At 39.0% G+C, this 23,190-nt stretch overlaps 1 protein-coding gene and 1 pseudogene across 1 annotated transcript in view; one reads left to right on the top strand and one right to left on the bottom strand.

The window, feature by feature from the left end:
- Positions 1 to 23,190, top strand: part of LOC149199265 (suppressor of mec-8 and unc-52 protein homolog 1-like) — a 197,214-nt gene that overhangs the window by 85,501 nt on the left and 88,523 nt on the right. The gene's annotated exons all lie outside the window — the stretch shown is intronic.
- LOC149199267 (putative E3 ubiquitin-protein ligase RZFP34 pseudogene) lies at positions 18,705 to 19,678 on the bottom strand (annotated as a pseudogene).

Here is a 23,190-nt window from a genome sequence, read left to right as displayed (position 1 = left end):
AGTAGAGCAGAGCAGCGTAGAGTAGAGCAGTGCATGGCACTGATGGCAGAGATAGTACAATCTGGTAGATCTATTAGCAGATGGAGTTCTCCCTAGTTGAGAGGGAGTGTTAAAATTGGCAACTAGGGCCAAACTCCATGTGGGTCATCTAATTTATGACAACTGATATTTTTCTTGGATTCCTCTCGTTGAGAGGTGTAGGATTTACCTAAAGATCATCCGATTTCGACATGTATTCATGGAGATATGAATTTATTTGTTTTATGGGACAATTCGTCAAGGTCGGCCAACAACCAAATTTCACTCACTTGTGCTCAACGTTTTACTATAAAAAGAGGTGGCTTGCTAGTCATTTGAACACACACTCTTCTTGTGATCTCTTCCTTTCCACTTGTCTTTAGGTTTTGGTGGGAGGAGAGATCCTAAGAGACAACACTGCCCTAATGGAGAAGCCTAATGTAGCCATGGAAGAAGCCTTAGTGCTATCATGGAGAAGGCTCTACGCTATCATGGAGAAGGCTAAACGCTGGTATGAAGAAGCCCTAACCGCTGGCCTAATGATGCCCTAACTAACACGCAGTCATGAAGGCAGAAGCACTAACACAGTCAGGGAAGAAGGTGATATCACAACAAGGAAGTGGTAAAAGAATTCTAGACGCTGAGATATGAGAATCATGTTATGCCCTAGCCGCGGGTCTAAAGGGAACTTATGCAGCAGAGGAGACCTGTCCACGCAACAAGGAGATATCACCTAACCGCAATCACTAGAAGCCTCTATGTTGCCCTAAAATGAAGGTTCTATGCAGCATGATGTAGTATCCTTTCATGCTGGGCAGAGCAGCCCTTAACTACCCCTAGACGCAGTTAAAAGGAAGATGGTTCAAGCATGCACTAACCGCAGTCTTATGTGTCATAGGCTGGTGCCCCAGACGCAGTCAATACACAGTCCATGGAGGGAACTAAGCCACAGTTAAGGAGGGTGCTATAGGCAGCTCAAGGTGGCTCCAAACAGCAGCATATAAATGTGCATTAGGATGCAGTCATTAGAGATCTCAATCCGCAGTTATGGAGGACAGTTAGAAGGACTGTTATAGGCAGTTAAGGAGGACTATTAGAGGATTGTCATAAGCAATTGTTGGTTGCTGTCCTAGAGAAGCTCTCCGCAACCTAAATATGAAAGAAGCCTAACGCTGTCCTTAACACTGTGTCATGAAGACCTGTTGAAGGAATGTGTAACTATAGCCTAGCTGCTTTGCTGGGCTGCAAGCCATAGCAAGCAGCTAACGCTGGTAATTGGATACAATATTCCAATTTACGACACAATGATGTTGGACATGGTGTGACTATTGTGGCCAGCATATTAGATGCAGTATATTTGGTGCAACATACTGATGTGATAGATGAAAGCAGTATGGTGCAACACAATGGTACAACATCATGTTGATGGGCATGGATGTTTAGCAGCAACACGATGCATTGCGGAAACTTGTTGATGATGGGTACAACATGATGATGAGGTATTGGTCAATGATAGGAGCAACATAGTGATGAGAGCAGCTCAGTGATTGGGTGCAACATGATGATGAGGTGCAACATGGTGATGGAGTCACCTTGGAGGATCAGTTGAATTTGGTTAGGTCTAGGGGGCCTTGCAAATCCCCCCCCTTCTTGAATCTAACTTTTGTATCTAAAACAACCTTTGCAAATTTCAGATTTCAAGCCCCTTCTTTGGACTCATTTGCAGCAATAACTCATCAAGGAAAAGTCTATGGTCTAAGGCTTCGTTGTAAAAGATTTTCCTTGAGTTGGGAGGAGGCTTTCATGGGCTCTTGCCTCTTGTAATTTAATTAATAAAATTTCTGATTTTTGGGAGCGTGGGTTCTACCCATTGACATCCCTATCTCTCCACTTTGAGGAGAGAACTCGTTGTTGGTCTGATTTGTTGACTCTAACATCTCTTCTCACTTACATGCATGCTTTAATTTGCTAATTAACACAACCATACATCTCATATAGTTTTGCTAAAGTTCACTACAATTTGCTTGCCCTTTACATAAATTGCTACAAGTCACAAGTTACATTTCCATTTCATAGAAATTTATCTTCATGCAAGCATCTCTTTAACCTGATACATTTAGCTTGGGTATTGTCTAAAGCTCACTTATGCTTCATTATTGTGCAACAATTTCATACCTTGAGTTTTGATGCATTGTGTATTTGGGCAATTTCACTTTCCAAAGCAACCATTTATTTTATGTCAAGCTAATCTTTCAAGTTAAAGTTTATTCTTTGCAAGGCTATTTTGAGTACAATCTTGAGTTTATTTTTCACAAGAATTGCAATTTGTTTTACATGCAAATCAATTGCTCATAAGTTCAAAGTTTGCTTTTGGTGGATCATTAATTTATCATAAGTCAAAGCAAATACTTTCATTTCACAATCTTACATGTTATAAAGGTTATGCAATCTTGTGTTTAAATCTTTTACCTAGCACTTGCAAATTTACTTGCATATCATTGCAGACATCCTAACTTTGTTGCATATTTAAAATCAACCTCTAAGCATTACCTTGGTTGATAGAAATCATAGAGAAAAATACTTTCTTGGAAAGTTCTTCCATTTGGTACAAAGTAAGGTAAAAGCGTTGTGACCCTGTAGTTATGAAGGTGTCCTGTCCCCTTGTAGGAACGAAGGCACACTCTGGCTCGTAAGACTCGGGGGACGGATATCGTTAATGACACCATCTTGTCCTCACCCCCTCTTTCTTACAGTCACCCCAATTTTTACCCTTTGGTAAGAGCTCAAGAGGAGAACTTTTCACCTAGATTAAACATTTTAGATTAAAACCAACCAAGATAATTGCATCAAAATCTAGTATAAGTGCAATTTATATTAACACATCTCATGGTTTTACTTGCAATTGGTCATTATACTTGTCATTGTTGAATTGAATACTTTGTTTTGGCAAGCATTATCTCATCCATATTTTGCAAGTGGAATACTAATTGTTTTTCCTTTTGCAAGATATCCTTGTATGCTATGATTTGGCAAGCAATCATATTTCTTGAAGGCAACCATATATCTTGTATTGATTATTTTATTGTGCTAACATTCTTTTGTTTCACTTTCAAGATTACTTGTGCTTCCATTTGAGAGGATTTCATTTATTTAAAGCAAATATCTTTTATTTATGAGCAATACTTTAAAGGCACTGGTTTTTCATATGCTTATGGTTATCTAATGTGTTGATGGTTGTTAATGGTTATTTCATTCCATATTGCTCACATCATAATTTCTTGTAATCTTAAAAAAATAGTCCATTTCACTCTAACATTCTCCTAGAAACCTCACATCATTAACTTAGTTTCTTTTAGGGACCACTGTCCATAGCTAACCTAGGAGATAGCTTAAACAAAGAGAGTTGGGAATAGCTGACAACCCTGTTGACCACTACGTGTCAATGACCCATAGCAGTGCACCCACTTTTTTCGCAAAAGGGATAGCGCCTGATCGATGTGTTCCTTCCATCCAGCTATCATCATCAGCCTGAGGATCATCTTATAATGTAAACCCAGTCTGCATGTGTATAATGTAAATAATCTCAGTAGATCTGTGTCGTGTGTGTAATCACCTAGGTAAACCTATTTTTCTGGTGACGATCTATATTCTGGGAGGTTTTTTCTCTCACCAATCCATTCTCGGATGGTCGGCAGAGTTTTCCTTCAGCCTTACCCCAAAGACGGAATGGATTTTGTCACTGGGATCTTAGGGGAGTCCTAGTGTTCTAGATTGAGTATATATAAAAGTGATTTGGGGATAATCCTAACTATTTGGTTAGGTTATTTTATTACAAATTGCTTGATCTGCTAGATTATATTCGTGTCGCAGAACTGGGTGGTCTGTGAGGGTCTGTTTCAGATGGGTTTTCCCCCTTGTGATGTAAAAGATATGAAAATAATGATGTAAAGTGTCTTGAGGGTTGGAAAAATAATTTATCCCCTCATAGGTTAATTAATTAAATTTTCTAGACAAAATTAATTAAAATCCTAAGCCAGAAATTTAATTAATTATAGGTCCTAGGTAAATTTAAATTTTCCAAAGGCAAAATTCGTGGGTCCTTAAAAATTAAATCTTAACAGGTCCAGGGACTAAGGTTAATTGATTATTTTGCTAAATTTTATGCCTTGGGTCCCTGGGGTTAAGTCAAAGTCAAAATTTTGAGGAAATTAATGCAAAATTTTAATTTTTGAATTTATTAAAATGCATTTAATTGAAAAATTTGAAATTTCCTTAATATTTAAAATTTCGACGGATGAGATTAAAAAAATTTTGATCCTCATCAACGGTCGAGATCACTTTGACAAGGATCACTCGAACTAGCCGTTGGAAGATTTATCTTTAAATAGGAGGTCATTTGTCAGTTGAGATCATCCGATTTCTGGATTGTGTACTAAGCTCTCAAGCTCTCTTGTATACTTTTTTGAATTAATGCAAAAGTCTTTGGGGTTTCAACGTGCTGTAGTGTTCCTCTTCATGAATTTATGGTAACATTGTTTTAATTTCTTCTTAATATTATGTGAAAACTATCAATCAATAACTCTCTTAAAATAATCTGAATACAGGTATCTTATTTTGTTTGTTGGATCTAGGGTAACATTTTTAATTTTGATTGAAGTAGCAGGTATCTCTATTTCTTCAGAATTTTGTTGTTGTTCTATTTCTCTACTTGATTTGATGGTTGATCTAGTGTTTGTAGAAGATCTCTCAGGTTCTCATTGAGCGTTTGGGGATAGTTCTTGGTTGGACCAGTGAACTCTCAACACATATTTTCTGAAGAGCCTACTTCATATAAGCCTCAGGATTTATCTAACGATAATCCCTTTTCTGCAGGGTGTTTTTGGGCTAGTACCTCTCTAAAATTTCAAAATCTTTTTAAAATTTTGTGGAAATTTTGATAGATCTGGCTATTAAGAGCCTTATATTATCAGATCTGGGAGTGGAGTTGGACTCATACTCCTCAGATCTGATAGATTTGTAAATTATTTGTATAGATATGTTATTTACTTGTGTAGATATGAAATTTTGTAACATAATTTTGAATTTTAACACTTGGGTTTTTGGAATTTTCTCTATTTTTGTACATATTGGGTATTGGGTTTTTCTCTTTTCACTTGTGCAGAAATAGATCTGAGAAATCAGCCAAGAAAATCTTCAGATTTGAGCTAGATCTAGACCATGGAGGGCAAAATTTGGGCTCAAAGATTGTTTGCAGGAATAGATCTGAGAAATCAACCAAGTAAATCTTCAGATTTGAGCTAAATCTAGACCCTGGAGGGCAAGATCTGGGCTCAAAGATTGTTTGCAAGAATAGATCTGAGAAATCAACCAAGTAAATCTTCAGATCTGAGATTTTTCAAGCAGATCTGGGGGTTTTGAAACAGATCTAGGCCCTGGAGGACAATATCTTATCCCAAATCTTTTTACAAGGCCAACCATTAAAGATTTTGCAATAAATCTGAAGATCTGAAGCAAAATAATTTTTTTCAGAACAAGGGTTTCAAGTTTTGGGGCTCCTAAGCCCAGATCTGCCTTCTCCTAGCCCAACGCTAGTTCTATTGGGCCTAGTGCTAGCTCTCATTGGCCTTAGATTCCCTTGCTCCATTTTTGATTTGAATATTTGATTTTTCGAAGCTAATCATTGGTGGGTTTTTGCAGAAAATTTGACAAAAATTTGTGTTTCAGATATCGATTTTTTTTGGCAACTTGGGCAAGTGATCTTCAAGGCCTAGGGCCTAAGGGTTTGATCTCTAAACCATCTTTTTCCTCACTGTCTACAACAGTCATATACCTTTGTAATAGTGGTGAAAAACACATTTAAGTGGTTTGAAATTAACTAAAAAATTGCTAAATACAATAATAAGTCATTTATGTTTGATGTGTATCAAGAATTTGGCTTAGATCTACATTTTGGGTCACTGTTATCTCTGAATAATTCTGTTTCTGAAGTCTGAAATATAAGAGTGGAACAATTTCATGTGGGTTAGCCTGAAATCAGTTCCTAAGTTATCTAGTACATTAAGGAATTAATTTCTTGAGTTGGGCATTAATCATTAGGCTTATTTCATGTTTTAATTGCTGGCTGTAATAAGTATATCAAATCTGATATAATTCCGGAAATCACATCATAACAAGCCGAAATTTTTTGATAATTCATGTGGGCAAGTTTGAAAAAATTTCGGTAAATTTTTGGCATAAAGATATCATTGATAGCTTACTGTTTTCATTGTCAGATTGCTGTTGTCATAAAGTTTTTTTTACTGCTGTCCTAAAAATTAATTTCTGAAAATTAAGTACTTTGTCATGGAATTGTGATAAAATGCATATCCTTTGTTTCATAAACTGAGTATTTTTTTTGAGCATCTGTTGACATTGATATTGAATTGCAAAGTTCTTTTTGTTCTCTTTAAGCTAAATTGTATCAAGAAGATTTGAAATAAGCTGGTGTTTTAACTATAGTATCTTCAGGAGTTTATTTTCTAAGTCTTCATCTAAAAATAGGCGAGCATTTCATTTGGGTAATTGAGGGCTTTCGCGGCATAAGTGTTTTCCCATTCTTGAGTCTAACTTCATCTCATCTTCCGGTGCATTTGCATATAAGTTAACTTTGCATAGATAAAATTTACTTCCAAGCATAAGCTTGGTCAATAGACAGATAGATCTCCATCTGTCTTTTCTTGAGAAGCCTTTTTTAATAGTACTTAAAATGGTGACCTTGTAGTCGCCAGAGCCACAGTTCTCTGCAGCGCCGGAGGCCCGGGTATGTTAGAATTTCAGGAGAGGTATCGTTAATCACACCTTAGTGTGCTTCTCCCGATCTTCTCTCTGCTAATTTCTACAAAATCAGGCTCAACATAGAAAGGATTGAAGGGTTTACATTTAAATAGGCATTTAACTAAAATTAACCAAGATTCTTGCATCTCACATTAGTTTTAGGATCTGCATTTCATATAAAATAGTCATTCATTTAAGCAGCAGTTGCTAATTGATTACTTGGTCTTAATTTCCCTAGCAAGATCGTTGACTCCATAAGGCACTGGTATCAATCGTTTAAAATCTAATCAAATCCTATAAGTCTTGCTAAATCTTAATCAAGTACTTGATCGCTTCACTGTGTCTCCCGAACTGGTTGGTTCCCAACTAGTTCTTCTTCATTCTACTTTTCCATAGGGTATACCCCCGTTAGCCTGCTGTAGGGAGACAATTTAAACGGAGAGATTGGGGATCAGGGTGACAGCCCCCGATTTGAGCCATTGTCGCGGTGCCTAGACATTCTGTGCGACAACAAGCCCTTTCTCTTAGTTCCTTACCACCAACCACACCTTGTGGGGTTAAAGGCTTTTCTCACTAATTGTAGGTAGGTGTAGGCGACAGGGTCAACATCGTTTGGCGCCGTTGTCAGGGACAAGTCTTCTTGTACTTGAGAAATCGACTAACTTTTGGTTTTAATTTTTATCATATTGAACTTTAGGATTAGGTTCTTGCTCAAGTGGCGACTCCATCGAATTCAAATTTTGCAAGAGTTTCTACTAGGAGATGTTCAAGTGGTCTAGTTAGCCCCACTTTTGAGCCTGAAAGACTTTTAGAGAGAGGTTAAATAGGCTATCTCATAGTAGAAGTCTTGCTAATCTTGGGCAAGAGGCTATTTTTTATATTGATTTGCTTTTTCAAGAACAAGTAGAGCCTAGCATGAATGATCTTTTTGCTCCTTGTGATTTTACTAACATAAATGGCTATCCTCACAATAACCCTGACAAGACTATTGAAATGTTGCCTTCCCTTCAAGGTAACAATGCCACTAATACTACATCACATGTGAAGAACTTTAATGTTTGCATTTTTGAGTGGTGTAACACCTCTAACTATGAGGATGTAAAGATGAGACTTTTTGTTCTCTCTTTAGAAGATGATGCTCTTGATTGGCTCACTGAGCAACCTGCTAACTCATATGACTCCTTAGCAGCCATAATAAATGTTTTTTTTGGAAAAATTTGGAGAAAAGAAAGAAAATAGGCACTTGATCAATGCCATTAGCAACATGGAGAAAAATGAGAATGAAACCATCGAGGAGTTTAATAAGAGATTCAATGATTTGGTAAGAAACATGCCTGTTATTGTTAAACCTCCTGATGAATTTCTCTTATGCTCATATTTAGATGCTTTTGGTGTTGACACTACTGATGAGTTGAGGAGGAAGGAGCCTGCAAATTTGGGTGTAGCTCAAACTGAAGCCTTGTAGATGGAAAGGGCTAGAAATCAATAAGGAAAATTTGAAATTCCTGGTTTCAATAGAGGGCCATCAAAATCTAATGATTCCAAAGGCAAGGCCAAGGAAGAGACTACACATGATCCTATCAAAGAATTAACCCAACTCATTAAGAGTATGGAGGCAAATCACACTAGTCAAATGAATGCCATCCAAAATAGATTGGTAGCCATGGAAAGAAATCAAGTTGGGAGATTCCAAAATTGAGGTAATGATAGATGGAAAAAGAGGGGACCTCCCAATGAGCATAGGCCACCAAATCCACTTGAGTCTACCAACTTAGTTGATGATTCAATGCCTTATTGTAGACCTTGTGATGAACTGCATGATGAACTGACTTGTCCTTATGCAAGAAGGATCCTAGAAGGAGAAATGGGTGGGACAAGTGAGCAAATCAATGTAGTTGGAAAAGAGCATCATTTGTCCTTGGAGAATTGGATGGGAGTTGTGGAGAATAGCCAAAAGATAAGTAAGAAGTCTCCATCCTCCCATAGTGTGAATAACTTTGAAGAGTTGGATAGGATTACTGAATTGTATGGGGAGAAGCCTTCATCAAATCAGATTTTAGAGATAGCCAAAGATAAAGAAAGGGCAAGAAATAAGGAAAGAAATCAAAATGCCCATAAAACTTTCACTCCACCCACATCTAAGTTGAATATTGACTTGGGAGGATGGATAAATAATGCAAATATTTTAGTACCTGTGACTAAAATCATGAAGATTCCCTCCCAAAGGTATAAGTTGTTGAAAGTTATTGATGCACCTCATGGGAAAGAAATGTCGAATTTTTCCAAGGATAGATATGAGGATGCCCCTATCACTTTGCAAAGTAGTAATATGTGTAGAGATAACAGAGACCATCAACCTTTTTTCATCACTATGTTGGTCAATGGAATGCTTTTGCACAATTGTATGTTTGATTCTGGGGCATCATCTTGTGTCATGACTAAGAAGGTCATGAATTAGTTAAACTTGAGGATTTCTAGACCTTACCACAACATTTGTGCTATGGATTAAAAAATGATTGAAGTTTGTGGTTTGATAAAGGATCTTTAAGTCCACTTAGCTGTACATCCTGATATTATGATCACCATGGATATTGTGGTGATTGATGTGCCTAATGCTTGGGGGATGTTATTGTCTAGAAAGTGGGTAGCTGATATAGGGGGTAGTTTGCAAATGGATTTAAGTTATGCTACCATCCCTAACAGCGAGGGCACCATGGTTAGATTGGATAGGGAGTTGGAGAGAAAGTATCATGTGGAAAATCCCAAGGAGCCTCATAATGAATTTGTGTATGAATCTGATAACTTGGGAAATTATGCTATCTTGCCTAATTCTATTGCTTGTTTGGAGGAGGTGGAAAGTAAGAGAGATGGGATTTGGCACATGAATTTTGATGTTGCTCTTTCAAAGTTTGGTAAGGGTGCTGGAATTGTCCTTTACTCCCCTCTTGGTCATATATTCAAGTTTGCCTATAGATTGGAATTTGATGCAACTAACATTGTAGCAAAATATAAAGCTTTATTGCTGGGGCTTGAGTTGGAAAAGGACTTGAAAATTAAATTGCTTAGTATCAAGGGGGATTATGATTTAGTCATTCTTCAAATAAAGAGTCAATTTGCATGCAAGAATGATAGATTGAAGAAGTATTATAATGTTGTTTGGGATAATTTAGAATATTTTGATGCATTAGATCTTCAAACAATTCCAAGAGAAGGAATAAACACGCTGATGAACTGACTGTTGCTGCATCTACTTTACAACTTGGGGTGAACTTGATGGATGATAAGATCAAGATGGAAATTATTTTTAGACCATCAGTTCATGATGATATTGAGCATTGACAAGTCCTTAATGATGAAAGCCAAGTGATTTGTTTTTTAAATAATGTGGAGGAATTCTCTGATTTTAAAGTTGACTACAAAGAAGAAGGTTGCAAGTATGAGAAGTTTATTATTGTGTCAAATCCCACTCCTAGGGATTGTGTAGTCATGGAGCAAATGTTTGATAGGCATGATGCTGAGAAGAAAAAAGATGATAAGAAAATTGACCCAGGGGAATTAATTGAAATAAACATTCGTACCCCTCATGATCCAAAGGTTATTAAAATAGGGAACGCTACCAGTGAGGAAGAAAGGAAAAAATTGATAAATTTACTTCAAGAATATAGGGATGTGTTGGCCTTTTCTTATGAGGAGTTAAAAAGATATAGGGAGGATGTTATGGAACATACTATCCGTCTTAAAGATGAAAATGTTAAACCCTTTAGGCAAAAACTTAGGCAAATAAATCCTAAGTTAGCCCCCTTGGTGCAAAAAGAGTTGCAAAATATGGTCCAAGCTGGAATTATAGCTCACACTAGGCATTTCACATGGTGTTCAAACTTGGTTATTGTGAGAAAGAAAAATGGGTCAATCAGGTTATGTTTAGATTTTTGAAATCTTAATTTAGCTTGTAAAAAGGATAATTACCCTTTACCTAATATGGAAACATTATTGCAAAGGGTAATAGGATCTGGAATGATGTCTTTATTAGATAGATTATCAAGGTATAGCCAAATCATGGTGAAGAATGATGATAGACATAAGAAAAAGTTCACCACACCATGGGGGACTTTTGAATATTTGTGGATGCCTTTTGGATTAACAAATGCCGGAGAAACTTTTCAAAGGGCTATGGACTATGCTTTTAACTTTAAGGGTCTAATTGGGAAATTCATTGAGATTTATCAAGACGGTTTAACTGTTTTCCCTAAAAATGGAATTTCCCATATAGGCCATCTAAGGCAAATCTTTGATAGGTGTAGAGAATATGGAATATTCTTAAATCTTGCTAAATCTATTTTTGGAGTGACGGAGGGGAAGTTGCTTGGTCACATCATTTCCAATGATGGGATCGAGATTGACCGTGAAAGAGTTGAGACAATTCAAAAGATTCATTTGCCTCACAATATTAAAACCCTTCAATCCTTCTTAGGAAAGATCAATTTTCTTAGAAGGTTCATTCCAAATTATGCTGAAATTGCTAAACCCATTCAAACCCTTTTAAAGAAAGATGTTAAGTTTGTTTGGGGAAATGAAGGAAGAAAAGGTTTTCAGGAAATTAAGGATTCAATTGTTAAAGCACCTGTTCTAATGAGTCCTGATTATTCAAAGGAGTTTTTGAATTTTTCTTTTGCATCAGAATATACTATTGTTGGAGTGTTGCTTCAAAAGAATAATGAAGGGCATGAGCATCCTATTGCTTTTATGAGTAGGTCCCTTCAAGGGTCTGAGTTGAAGTATAGCTCCATGGAGAAGTAGACTTATGCCTTAGTCAAGTCCCTTAAGCAATTTAGAGTTTATGTAGGATATTTTAGAATAATTGCATTTGTCCCCCACTTTGTTGTGAAAGACATTTTAACTCAAACTGATTGCTTAGGAACCAAGGCCAGGTGGGTCTCAAGAATATGATTTAGACATTAGACCCACCAAGCTAGTAAAGGGCCAAGGGTTGGCCCAAATTTTGATTGAGGGGAATGAGAAAGTGTTAGGCATGATTTGTCAAAATGATTTGGAATCAACATCATCATAACTTCAAAGATTGAGTCAACGTGAATGGTATAGAGACATTATTTATTATTTGCAAAATTTGTGATGTCCTAACCATTTAGTTGGCCATAAAAAAAGAGCATTAAAGCTTAGAGCAACTAAGTATTGCATTATGAAGGATGGTCTAGGTTGGAGAAATCCAGAGGGGGTAATACTTAGATGTGTTGATGAAGTTGAAGCCAAAAAACTTCTTACTGAGTTTCATTCAGGATTTTGTGGAGGACATTATGTTGCTAAGACTACTACCCACAAAATCTTGAGAGTTGGTTATTTTTGCTGATGTGCACAAGTATGTTAGAGGTTGCCAAAATTGTCAACTATTCATTGGGAAGCAAAAGTTAGTTTTTTTGCCTCTTCAGCCTGTGGTCATGGAAACTCCCTTTCAACATTGGGGGCTTGATTTTATAGGGAAATTTAATGAAAATTCAAGTAATGGCTACTCATGGATTTTAACTGCTGCTGACTAAATGGGTAGAAGCCATCCCTACAAAACATGCCACCGACAAAGTAGTGATGGACTTCCTTGAAGTTAAGATTATCACTTGTTTTGGTGTCGCTGCCAAGATTACAACCGACAATGCCAAGGCTTTTAGCTTTGCTGAATTTAAGTATGGGATTTTCTTATCCCATTCTTCAAACTACTATCCCCAGGGTAATGGCCTAAATGAGTTTAGCAATAAAAATTTTATAACCATAATCAAGAAGATAGTAGGGGATAACAAACGAGCATGGGATAGTAAAATTACATATGCTTTGTGGGCTGATAGGATTACAAAGAAGAGTTCCACAGGAAAAAGTCCCTTTGAATTAGTTTATGGCTTGGATATTACCCTTCTCGTGTACTTGAGGCTACCAACTTACCAATTGCTACAAAGTTTTACATCTAATAAAGATGTTGTGCAACATAGGATTGACCAAATTGTAGAATTGGATGAAACTAGGAGAAGAGCCTTTGAAAATTGTTGTAAAAATCAATCTAAGGTAAAAAGGAATTTTGACAAATCATCTAGGAATAAAAGTTTTTCTAATGGTGATATGGTTTTGCTATGGGATTGCAGGAATGAAAAGCCAGGTAATCATGGTAAGTTTGACAGTTTGTAGCTTGGACTGAGAAGCAATAAGACATAATTCCTACCATTTGAACACCTTGGACGGAGAGTCACCGAAGTTACTTGTAAATGGCCAACGGCTCAAGTTATTCTACAAAGAGGATATCTAATGCCATGGGGCATCTTTTTGTATCATATTTCTGGCTTTGTCCCTTGTCATTTTGGTTAAGTAGTTTTATTTCATGAATACATTATCATTTATGCTCTTAGAATAAATTTCCATTTCTTCTTTTTCTGTATTTGATTTCGTTTGATGATGTTTTGAATGGATACTGCTGATATATGTCTTTTGTTAGTGGATGCAGATTTTAGGTTCTTGCACACTATCACTTCCTATCTAGCATACATCCCCATGTGGAGCCAAATGTTGACCACTAGAGTGGCACCTGAGGATTATTTGAAGAATCCATGGCCAATGATGTACCAAAGGATGCTTGTACCATCAGTCATCATCATATTACTAGAGTTCTACAACTCTACTTCTTCTTCTTATCATTTTCTGTTGGACCTAGATTCCACTGTTGAAGTTTCTATGTTTACTTAGAAACCCTCCATGCACTTTATCTGATTTATTCCTACCTACTTGTTATTTTCCTTAACAAGTTATTTACATTGTAAATACTGAAAATAAACACTATTGCATGCTCAACATATTACAAATCAACAACTAAAAGAAACAAGAACAAACACACCATATGACACCATTATTTTTGGACTAATGTCCCTGGAAAAACCCAATGAGGGAAAATCGGTGCGGCTATTTGAGGGTTTTCTTATTAAGCAATATTAGAGTACAATTTGGGTGCCGAAACTGGCCTACCCAACAGAGAATTTCATTCGTAGTAATAGCTCTCAGTTTCAGACAAATCTACTGGCTAAAACCTGGGATAATCCTTCCGGCAGCTACTCAGCACCAATCTGCCCCAGAAACCCCAACGTCTGCCCAATTTGGACTGCGTCAGCCTCTCCTAGCCCAGCGTTGGCCCTGCGTCAACCTATCTTGGCCTGCGTCAGCCCCAGGAGGCCTTGCATTAGCTCTCTGAGCCTCTGCGTCAGCTACGCTGGCCCCTTTGGTGCTCTGCGCAGCACTTAGCTGCCTCTGCATGGCCCTGCGTGAGCACTGGCTGCTCCTGCGTCTTTCTCTCTGGTTGCTCTGCTGCTCTCCCGACACTATCTCTGCCTCTCTGTCTCCCTATACTCAAATTCCCCTCGGCCGCATCTCCTGATCACTAATTCTATCTCTCTTAGCAAACCCCGCTCTAGAGAATAGAATGATTGATCACTTTGGTGTTTTCTCCAAGTGACCCTCAAGCCTCCTCTTATACTTTTCCTGTTGACATATCAACGGCCGAGATTAAGTCCCTAATCAACGGCTAAGATTAGATCTGGCTTGATCCATGTCTTTTGGACCATTCTAACACAGATTCATATATATATATATATATTTTTTTTTTTTTATTTTCTGAGTAAAGACTAATTCTATTTAAAGTAAAGTATAGTACAATCAAGAGATACAAGAGACTGGCAGACTGGAAATGATGAAACCATCAACCTCGGTTCCGGAGAGAAGAATCAATCTCGGAGCTACATCAAATGACTTGAGAGCAAAGACTGACAAACTGACTTTTACCCCACAGGGGCAGAAACTACAACACAATGTTTTTTCCCTTTTTTTTTGTTGACTTTTGTCCAGCCATCATGGGGAGTATGAGCTAAAATAACTTGAAGACTGGAATTCTCTATCTTCGGGCTCTCCTTTTCTGATTCAGAGGAGGATGTCTCATGGGCCCGTTTCTGGGAGATCCCTGTGACATGGGTATGCTCTTTAGTATCTGTGGGCTGATCCATCGGCTGAGGCGCCTGGTCCGGTTCTGAATCACTTTCCTCATCCTCCGAACCTGTGGAGCCAGGGCTCCCATCTGGCGGCGGATGACAAGGGATCCAACGCTTAGGTTTGGTTTTTGCTAAGTTTCCCTTTTTCGTTCTTGCGGACAGCGATGGGCATGAGTTCTGTAGGTGCCCTGTTAGGTGACAATGGTGGCATCTGAAGGCTGTGTTTTCGTAATCTAGGACCTGGGTCCAAATAGTGTCATTGATCTTGAGATTGATTTGCTCTGGCAGTCCCTTGCTTAAATCCAGCTCCACACATATTCTGGCATATGTATAGAGACATTGCTGTTCCCTCTCGTAATCTCCCATTAAAAAGCTGCCCAAGGCGTTGCCTATTTGCTTGTATACTGATGTGTGCCACAGGTGAATTGGAAGATTTGGAAGTCTGATCCAGACAGGGGCTTTAGTGATGACTGCAGAGGCTGGGTCAAAGTCTGGGAACCATGGAGTTAAGAAGAGGCCAGCTGAACCCATGAACCAAGGGCCTTCTTCTAAAGCCGTTTCATAGTGCTTGGGATTATCGAACAGCACTATAAAATATCCCTTTGCACAGAAATAAACCTTGCAACGGTGAGTCCAGTTGTGATTGATCCATTCATAAAGATCCTTTGAACGAGGCCAGAGCCCATTGAATCTGCAGATGATGGCCCTTTCAGCGAATTTTTGGGTGTCGTCTGCAAGGTTAGAGAAGGAGATCTCAACAGAGGGAACCTCCTCCAATTTGTCAACCAAAAAAGGCTTGGGTTTGGGAGGTTCAGGGGGGTGAGGGAATCTCAGAGCGGACTTCAGCTTTGTAGGAGAATGGAGGAGCAGAAGATGATTGACCTGCAACTCCACCTCTCAAGCGAAAAGAAAACACTAAAGAGCTATTGTTTTTTATGCTGTAGAAAGAGAGAGGAAGAGGATCATCGAGCTGTTTACCTTGGAAAATAAGTCTCTGAAGGGCTGAGGGGATCCCAAGCCGGTTCTCCAGATTTGCTTTGAGGTTCTGCACCAGATCTGTGGGTTTTACCCATTGCAGAATGGTCTTGCCAGAGATCTGTGCTATTTGAACTTGAATGGGGGCAGAGGAATTTTCAAAAGAATTCTGGAGCAGCACGGGTCCAGAATCTTTTGAATCGCCCATCTCTTGACGCGAAGGAGGCAGCAGGGGAGAAAAAATCTTCAGCATACTGTATCGTTCGCTCCAACTCGGATTCGCTGCAAAGGGAATGGCTGCAGATCTATGGAGAGGCCACTGATCAGTGGCGGGGCCAGAGCTGCCAATGCTGCGCGCGCCTGTGCAGAACTCATGGAGGATCGCCTCTTCCTTCGGATCCACCTCCGCCTGGAGCATCCTCTCTGAGATGCACCTCCGATAAACTCTGAAACGAGCTTCCTTTTCGGCATCATGTCTTCGCAGAGGCCAAGCGGCTGCCGAGGACAAGGCTGCAACGGCGGCTGAAGCATCGCAGCAGGGGTTCGGTACCATCTTCAGACTCTGCTTTCGGAGGGTTAAGGTAGAAGGGTATCTTGATAAGAAAAAGAGGCATCGAAATAACCAAGGTGTATCTGCAAAGCTTGGGAAACTCATTTCTTTGACCCTGCATTTTCCATTTTCTGCGCGGTTCTCACCAAGGCATTGCAGGTGAAAAACCCCCAAATGTGATAAAAATCTTGCGGATCCTGCAGTCCGAGCTTGTGAAAACTCTGAGAATCCACATGCGGAGACAAAGGCCTCAAAGAAGGAGGTCTCAAGCGCATCGATGGATTCAGACCTGGCATAGACGAACAAGAAAACCCTCGTTTGACTTTCCATGGCTTCGCTCTGTGCTCTCCTTCAACAATCCCTAATACAACACAGATTCATATTAATACACATTAATATTTTATTTTCACTAAGTTTAGACTTAGGGACTCCATTAAAATATTAATTATTTTAATGTCTCCTGATTTGTTTAGAATTTGCCCAAACCCTTTCTGGGTATTGGAGATCTCATGTGCCCCAACCTCTCCACCAAATTTCATGGCTAGAGCACATCCGATGCTACCCCAAATCAACATCCACAAGCCTTGCAGGGAAATGTAATAAGTGATGCTAGTCTGATGAGTTTTGAGTCATGTAACAGGGCTAGGTAGCTTGAGATTTTGTTATCAGGTGAGTATTACTTTGGGAGTTTTTTTTGTTCACTTGGTAAATTATCATCTCCCTACTAGGACTTAATAATTAATTGAGATTTTTCCTCCAAATATACCCTAAAGCCAGAGTACAACTTGATGGTGAGGCCTTGGGTGAGTCCTTGTGTCTAGGGTCAATGTATACTATCATACTAGATCACACAAAAAAATTCGTGGAATTTGGTTAGGTCTACAGAGTCATTTTTTAATTTTTAAAATTTCCCGCAAGGCATAAATTGCAATAAAATTTGTATATGAAATGAAATAAGTGTTGTTTAGAGAAGTTGTATGGGGTATGAGTAATAAAAATTACGCCTCTCACCCTCAACTTTCTACTATGACACATCTTGAGGGATTAAAAATGTGTTCTAGACCATTAAAACCCACTTTTCCTAAGTTTAGTGGAAAAAGTGGCAATAAATTAAACTAGAAATAAATTAAATGGACAGAAATAAATTGCTCCATGTGACAAAACGACATGGAAATGGCTTGGAAATTATCCCAAGTCAAGGAGTTGAGTCAAGGGACATGTGGAGGATGATTGAGCACCTTACATCATAAATGCACCACTCACTCAAGGAAATCAAATTTCTTGGAATAAATGCAACAACTTGTTAGCGCTCGAAATTTCACCTCAGGCTGAGAAAGGTAAACTTCAAGGCAACATCAAACCACTTAGCCTCGTAGCTAGCCCTACGGGGCAGGAGAGGGCTCTCTCCGGTCTATCGCGGTAAAGATCTTCAACGGGCGAGATAACCAATGAGGAAACACTGATTTTAGGCTAGTAAACTGATGAAAAAGGATTTTTAATAAATGATGGGATTTTTCTGGGCTGCATGGGGTAAAGAAACAACTTGAACAGAGAAATGTAATCAAAACCCAGATTATCTTCTGAGGCAAGGTAGGTGAGAAATTTAACACCAAATTTAGATTAAATGGAATGGCAAGACTGCTGAGGAGCTGACAAGGGCATAGAGGATGAATCCTTGTCAAACAGAGGAAAACATTGAATATGAACAAACTTATAGGCAGAGCATAAAACATTATGAATTCTACCTAAACTCTTCATTTGTTCAACTGGAAATGATCATGAAGTGAAATGAAACATAACAGGTTACATATGAAACAGAAGAAAAACTTATGCTAACTTTCACACTACAGGAATCTCAGAAGCCAGAGCTGTGTAATTTCATTAAAAACTCTGTCAAAGACTGTACAAGAAAGCTCTGTTACACACACACCTCCACCAGCGCCCAGAACTCTCTTTTATTTTCACACACCTTTTACAAATGATTTTTAAATACATTAAATAAAAATCTGCTAAGGAAAAACAAATCGACCCCAAAACAGGGGCGTTGTTTCACCTGCAATTATAAAAATGGCAAAGAGCGTTTCCTCTATTCTAAAATAAAACAACGTCTCCCTAAAAATCCTCTGATGGCCGACACATGGAGCGCAGATCCCGTTAGGATCAGGACTGAAGTCTTGAAATAGGAATCGAATCCTATGTCTTCGGCTGTGATGTATATCGTTGTTCCAATTTAAAGTATTTTGGCTCCGTTTGAATAGCGCTCTTGGGCCATATTCATGAGCCAGCTGTTGCTACCCAAATCACTGCCGCTGGTATAGGATTGCTCATCAGAACCTTCAGTTAGACATCACAAAGGCAACACTTATTGTCGACAAGTGTCTGTGGTGTGACATCCTTTGGTCTGCCGGGTGTTATACGAATTGCAGTTCAGGCACTTTTGTGCGACAATGTGAAACGGTACTTCTGAAGTTGCATTACAATCATTACATAAAATCCAGATCTTCTTGTTCTGGTAGGACTCGGGCATTGGTGTCAAAGCAACCTCTTCGTCAAGTTTCTCCCAAACCTTTGACATATCACAAACTGACTTCGAACACACTGGACAAAAGAACTGTAGGTGCTGTTGCATCTCTTTCAAACAGTCCATATGAATAGTGTGCCCACAAGGTAGTACATTAATATCCATCGTGGACTCGAACAGGCTTTCAAAACTAACGGGACAGTTGTGGTGCATTGCTCCTTCTACACAAGGATGACAATCCTTCAACATAATCGAATAACAACAACCACATTTAAAGCAGTGGAAGAAATTATCCCTGCCCCCAGTTCTACATATACCACATCCATCACAGTGGTATTGCTGTTTTGAGATATCATCATCAAATAGCTTGCAAGTTTCACAAAAGTACTTCCCCATGCAGACGCCACAGTTAATACACACTTGATGAACATCTTGCTCAGTGTCACAAAGTGAACAAATGACCCTTTGGAGATTGTGTCGAGGAACATCATGTCTCTGTTGGGGTTAACATTGACAGAATTCTTTGCTTCATTGTGACAATGTCTTCAATCAAAGACCTCATTGCAACATGGCGCTCGAATACGGCATCTCCGTTTATAATGTGAGCAACCATACTGTAAATATCCTTTGTCTAGCTTTTCCAAGCTTTCGGCGTTTCCTTCCACGCCACTTTTTTTAGAAGTTGAGGTATTTTCCTCCAGCCCATTAGATCCATGGGTGGTCATAGGATCATGAAAATACTCCATCGTTGTACCCATAATTTACTGTTAAGTACCTGCGAGGAAGATGTTTTGAAGAAGCTCGTCCTCAAACCCTGGGGCATGAACGACTTCGCTGCCAGACTCTGATTGACTTCTGCCTTGACATCCTGGTGCTCCTCGTCCGTGTCCTGGAGTGGTGTTGCCTTCTCTACATAATATATACGCCCATACTAAAATAGGCAACCGTGTCCTGGAGTGGTGTTGTGTGCTTATAAAATATTGCAAAATCATGTGGATCTCTGCCCGACATACACTGCAATACAACTCAAACAATTCTTCACAATTCATAAAATTGACTGCGAGGTTCACAAACGCCGTTAGACACTCACGCGACTTTCACACGGTAAAATTAACACAGCCATTTCTAATTTCACAATCTGGGCTGAAGTGGGTGGCAAATATCCATTCCCTGTGTTTTGAGATAAATCAGAAGACTTGCAATAAGTCAAATATTGTGTATACTGCTCATACAAAGTCCATACTTTATTTGCAATGGCAGTGAAAGTCTTGATGCCACCGCCACCTACAGGTCCATTGGTATAAAGAGATTCAAATTCCTGTGTAAAATGAACTGCATGATCCTTCTCAATGTAAAACTCAGAAGCAGCTACATCCATGCCAATAACAACCTCGCCAGTATAGCCTGCTTTCTCAATGGCAATCTTCAATAACTCGAGGCCTTATAATGCCTCTCTTCTCCTTGTGTTCTTGCAGAACTTGCCTCAAAGACATATTACTCACAGAGTCACCACTAACAGGCACAAAATCACCTCGGATCACATTCCGTTGATCAATAGGACGCAGGGCATTCCCAGCGCTAACACAATCATTTGATTCAATAGCTGTGAAGTTTGTTTGGGATTTCCAGTGAGACCTCTCCAAATAGCTTGTAACTTGCTTTTCCTCTGATTGCTGATGATGTTTTGTTTTCTTTTGTTTATGTTTTTGCAGAGATAGGAGCTGATGAAACTGCTGCCATTTGAAGAGCTGGAGAATAAATTACATATTCTAAAACAACACATTTAATGATTTCTTCTTCAAAACAGGGTTTTGAAGAAGAATCAATCTCACACTGACATAAGACGGAGTCTAACATCGGCTCCACTTGGGATGGCAGTTGCCGCTTCGTGGAGGTGCCAAGAACCACAGAACTTTGGGAGAGCAGACAATGCCTCCACCCATTGGGCAATGGAGTCATGATTTCAACAAATCAACACAACTGAAGACTCAACTTATTAGCTGGAAATTGACTGAATTGACTGAAAAACTGACTCAGCAAACCTCACACTAAACTGTAATGAAACTGGAACAAAATGCTGCCTTTTGGCTGCTTATTTATTTACAACATCTACCCTAATCTGCTGTACAAACAATAGATCAGGTAATACTAAAATGCCAGATTAACCATTCAAGTAAACCTGAGAATGATGCCGCTTGAGAATGCTTCCACGAGGACACAGATATAATTGTTGGCAGCCCTTCATGCACGTAATGAGCCTGGTCACGGACAAGACAACCTGATCTATCAATCAAAATGAGCCTGGTCACGGACAAGACAACCTGATCTATCAATCAAACTGAAAAATGTGTCCATGTATGTTGCCATTGGATCGCGGAAGCCGGACTCTGTTGGCTGCCCCAACTCTGCAATACATACTTCCAGCTGCACACTGTCAATGTAAACATCTGTAGGCAAGTCTGTTATTTTTTGTTGCGAAGGAGGAAGGATTTCCAAGAACTTTTTAGGGTCTTGGAAATCATATGACTGGATTTGCTCATCTAAGCATTGAATCTCCTTTTCGATTCTTTCAACAATTAACTCACAAAATCTAGTTTTGAACCAAGGGAACTTTGGAGATTTCAACAAATGAAGCAAGGCACTGAAAACATCTTCATCAAATTCAGTATCTGCTAACTCCTTTCTTATTCCTTCTACAGCTTCACACAGGGTAAGGTTTGCCACATACCCTACCATTGCATGAAGGGATCAGCAAGCACTGGAATGTCTGGATCGAATTGAAGTTGCCAGGTGAATGGTTCAGCCTGCATATGTATCTGACTGCTGTCCACCATCAGCATCAGATCTGCAATTTGATTTCATGTACTGGGACAAGACAATCAACAAGTCGAATGTTCTCCCCAGTATGGTCGCCAATATGTTAGCGCTTGAAATTTCACCTCAGGCTGAGAAAGGCAAACTTCAAGGCAACATCAAACCACTTAGCCTCGTAGCTAGCCCTACGGGGCAGGAGAGAGCCCTCTCCTGCCCCGTAGGCCTAGCTACGAGGCTAAGTGGTTTGATGTTGCCTTGAAGTTTGCCTTTCTCAGCCTGAGGTGAAATTTCAAGCACTAACAATGTGGATGCTTCATTGTGATTTGCGCCCACTCTCTTATATAATGGACTCTTAGGCTCTCATATTGTAATCTGGAATACGAGCTATTGGGCTTAAAGATACTCTGCTAGATTTTACACTCTTTGCAAATTAATACAAAAGACTTTGGGGTTACATTTGAGGTGTTCTTCTCCTTGTGTATGGTAACTTCTTGATATTCTTGCTCTTATATTTCTACTTGTTTCATTATGCTATTATTCCCATTATGCTTTTCAAGTTGTGTTGATTTGTAGCTATCTCACATTAGCATAAGGATTATTTGCTTGCTCTAGATCGAGAAATGTTTTAGCTGATGTCAAATATATTTCTAAAATTTTCTCTTCATTGCATTTGATTAAGCTCATGTGGATCTAATTGGTTTATGTGAAGTGTAGAAAATATTTTTTTGGATCAAGCCTCAAGCACGAGGGGAAGTTCTCTGGCGAACCAACCCACTCTTGAAATACTGAAGGAGAACCCACATTTGTCAATTGCCAAAGTCTTATCATTCAAATCTTTCTTGCAAGGATTTCTTTTGAGCTTTGGGCTCATATATCTTGCATCATCCATTCTATATTTATTTCTCAAGTATTGTGCTTCATTTGCTATAATCTAGCTATTTTAGAGCTAAATCATGGCTAATCAAAGATGAGAGTTTACTCATACTCTTTAGCTTAGCCTTTGTAGATTATATTGTACACATACATTTGTAATTCTATTTATTAATTTCATAGCTAATGCTTGGTTTGTTTTGCAACTCTCTCTAACTTGTTCTTGTCACAACTTGTAGGATTTATCGTTTGAAACTATTAACAATTTGTGTGCAGGACCTTGGGCTCTAAATTCAAGACTAATTTTATCTCTTGGCTGTGGGCATTTGAGGCTCTCTTTGGCAATACCGAGTTCCATTTTGCGGCTGTATTTCTCTCTCTTGGCCGTGGGCTTAAGGAGGCTTAGCCTCTCTTGCTTTGGTGCAAATTCCCCCCCTTCTTGATTCTAATTTTTGTATCTAAAGCAACCTTTGCAAATTTCAGATTTCAAGCCCCTTCCTTGGCCTCATTTGCAGCAGTAACTCATCAAGGAAAAGTCTATGGTCTAAGGCTTCATTGTAAAAGATTTTCCTTGAGTTTGGAGGAGGCTTTCATGGGCTCTT

This window comes from Pinus tabuliformis, chromosome 2_1, assembly GCF_031772625.1.
Source record: "Pinus tabuliformis cultivar Carrire ecotype Pingquan chromosome 2_1, CPIR1, whole genome shotgun sequence".
Classification (NCBI taxonomy): domain Eukaryota; kingdom Viridiplantae; phylum Streptophyta; class Pinopsida; order Pinales; family Pinaceae; genus Pinus; species Pinus tabuliformis.
Note: the sequence above shows the minus strand (reverse complement) of the source record. Positions and strands in the feature narration are given on the sequence as shown.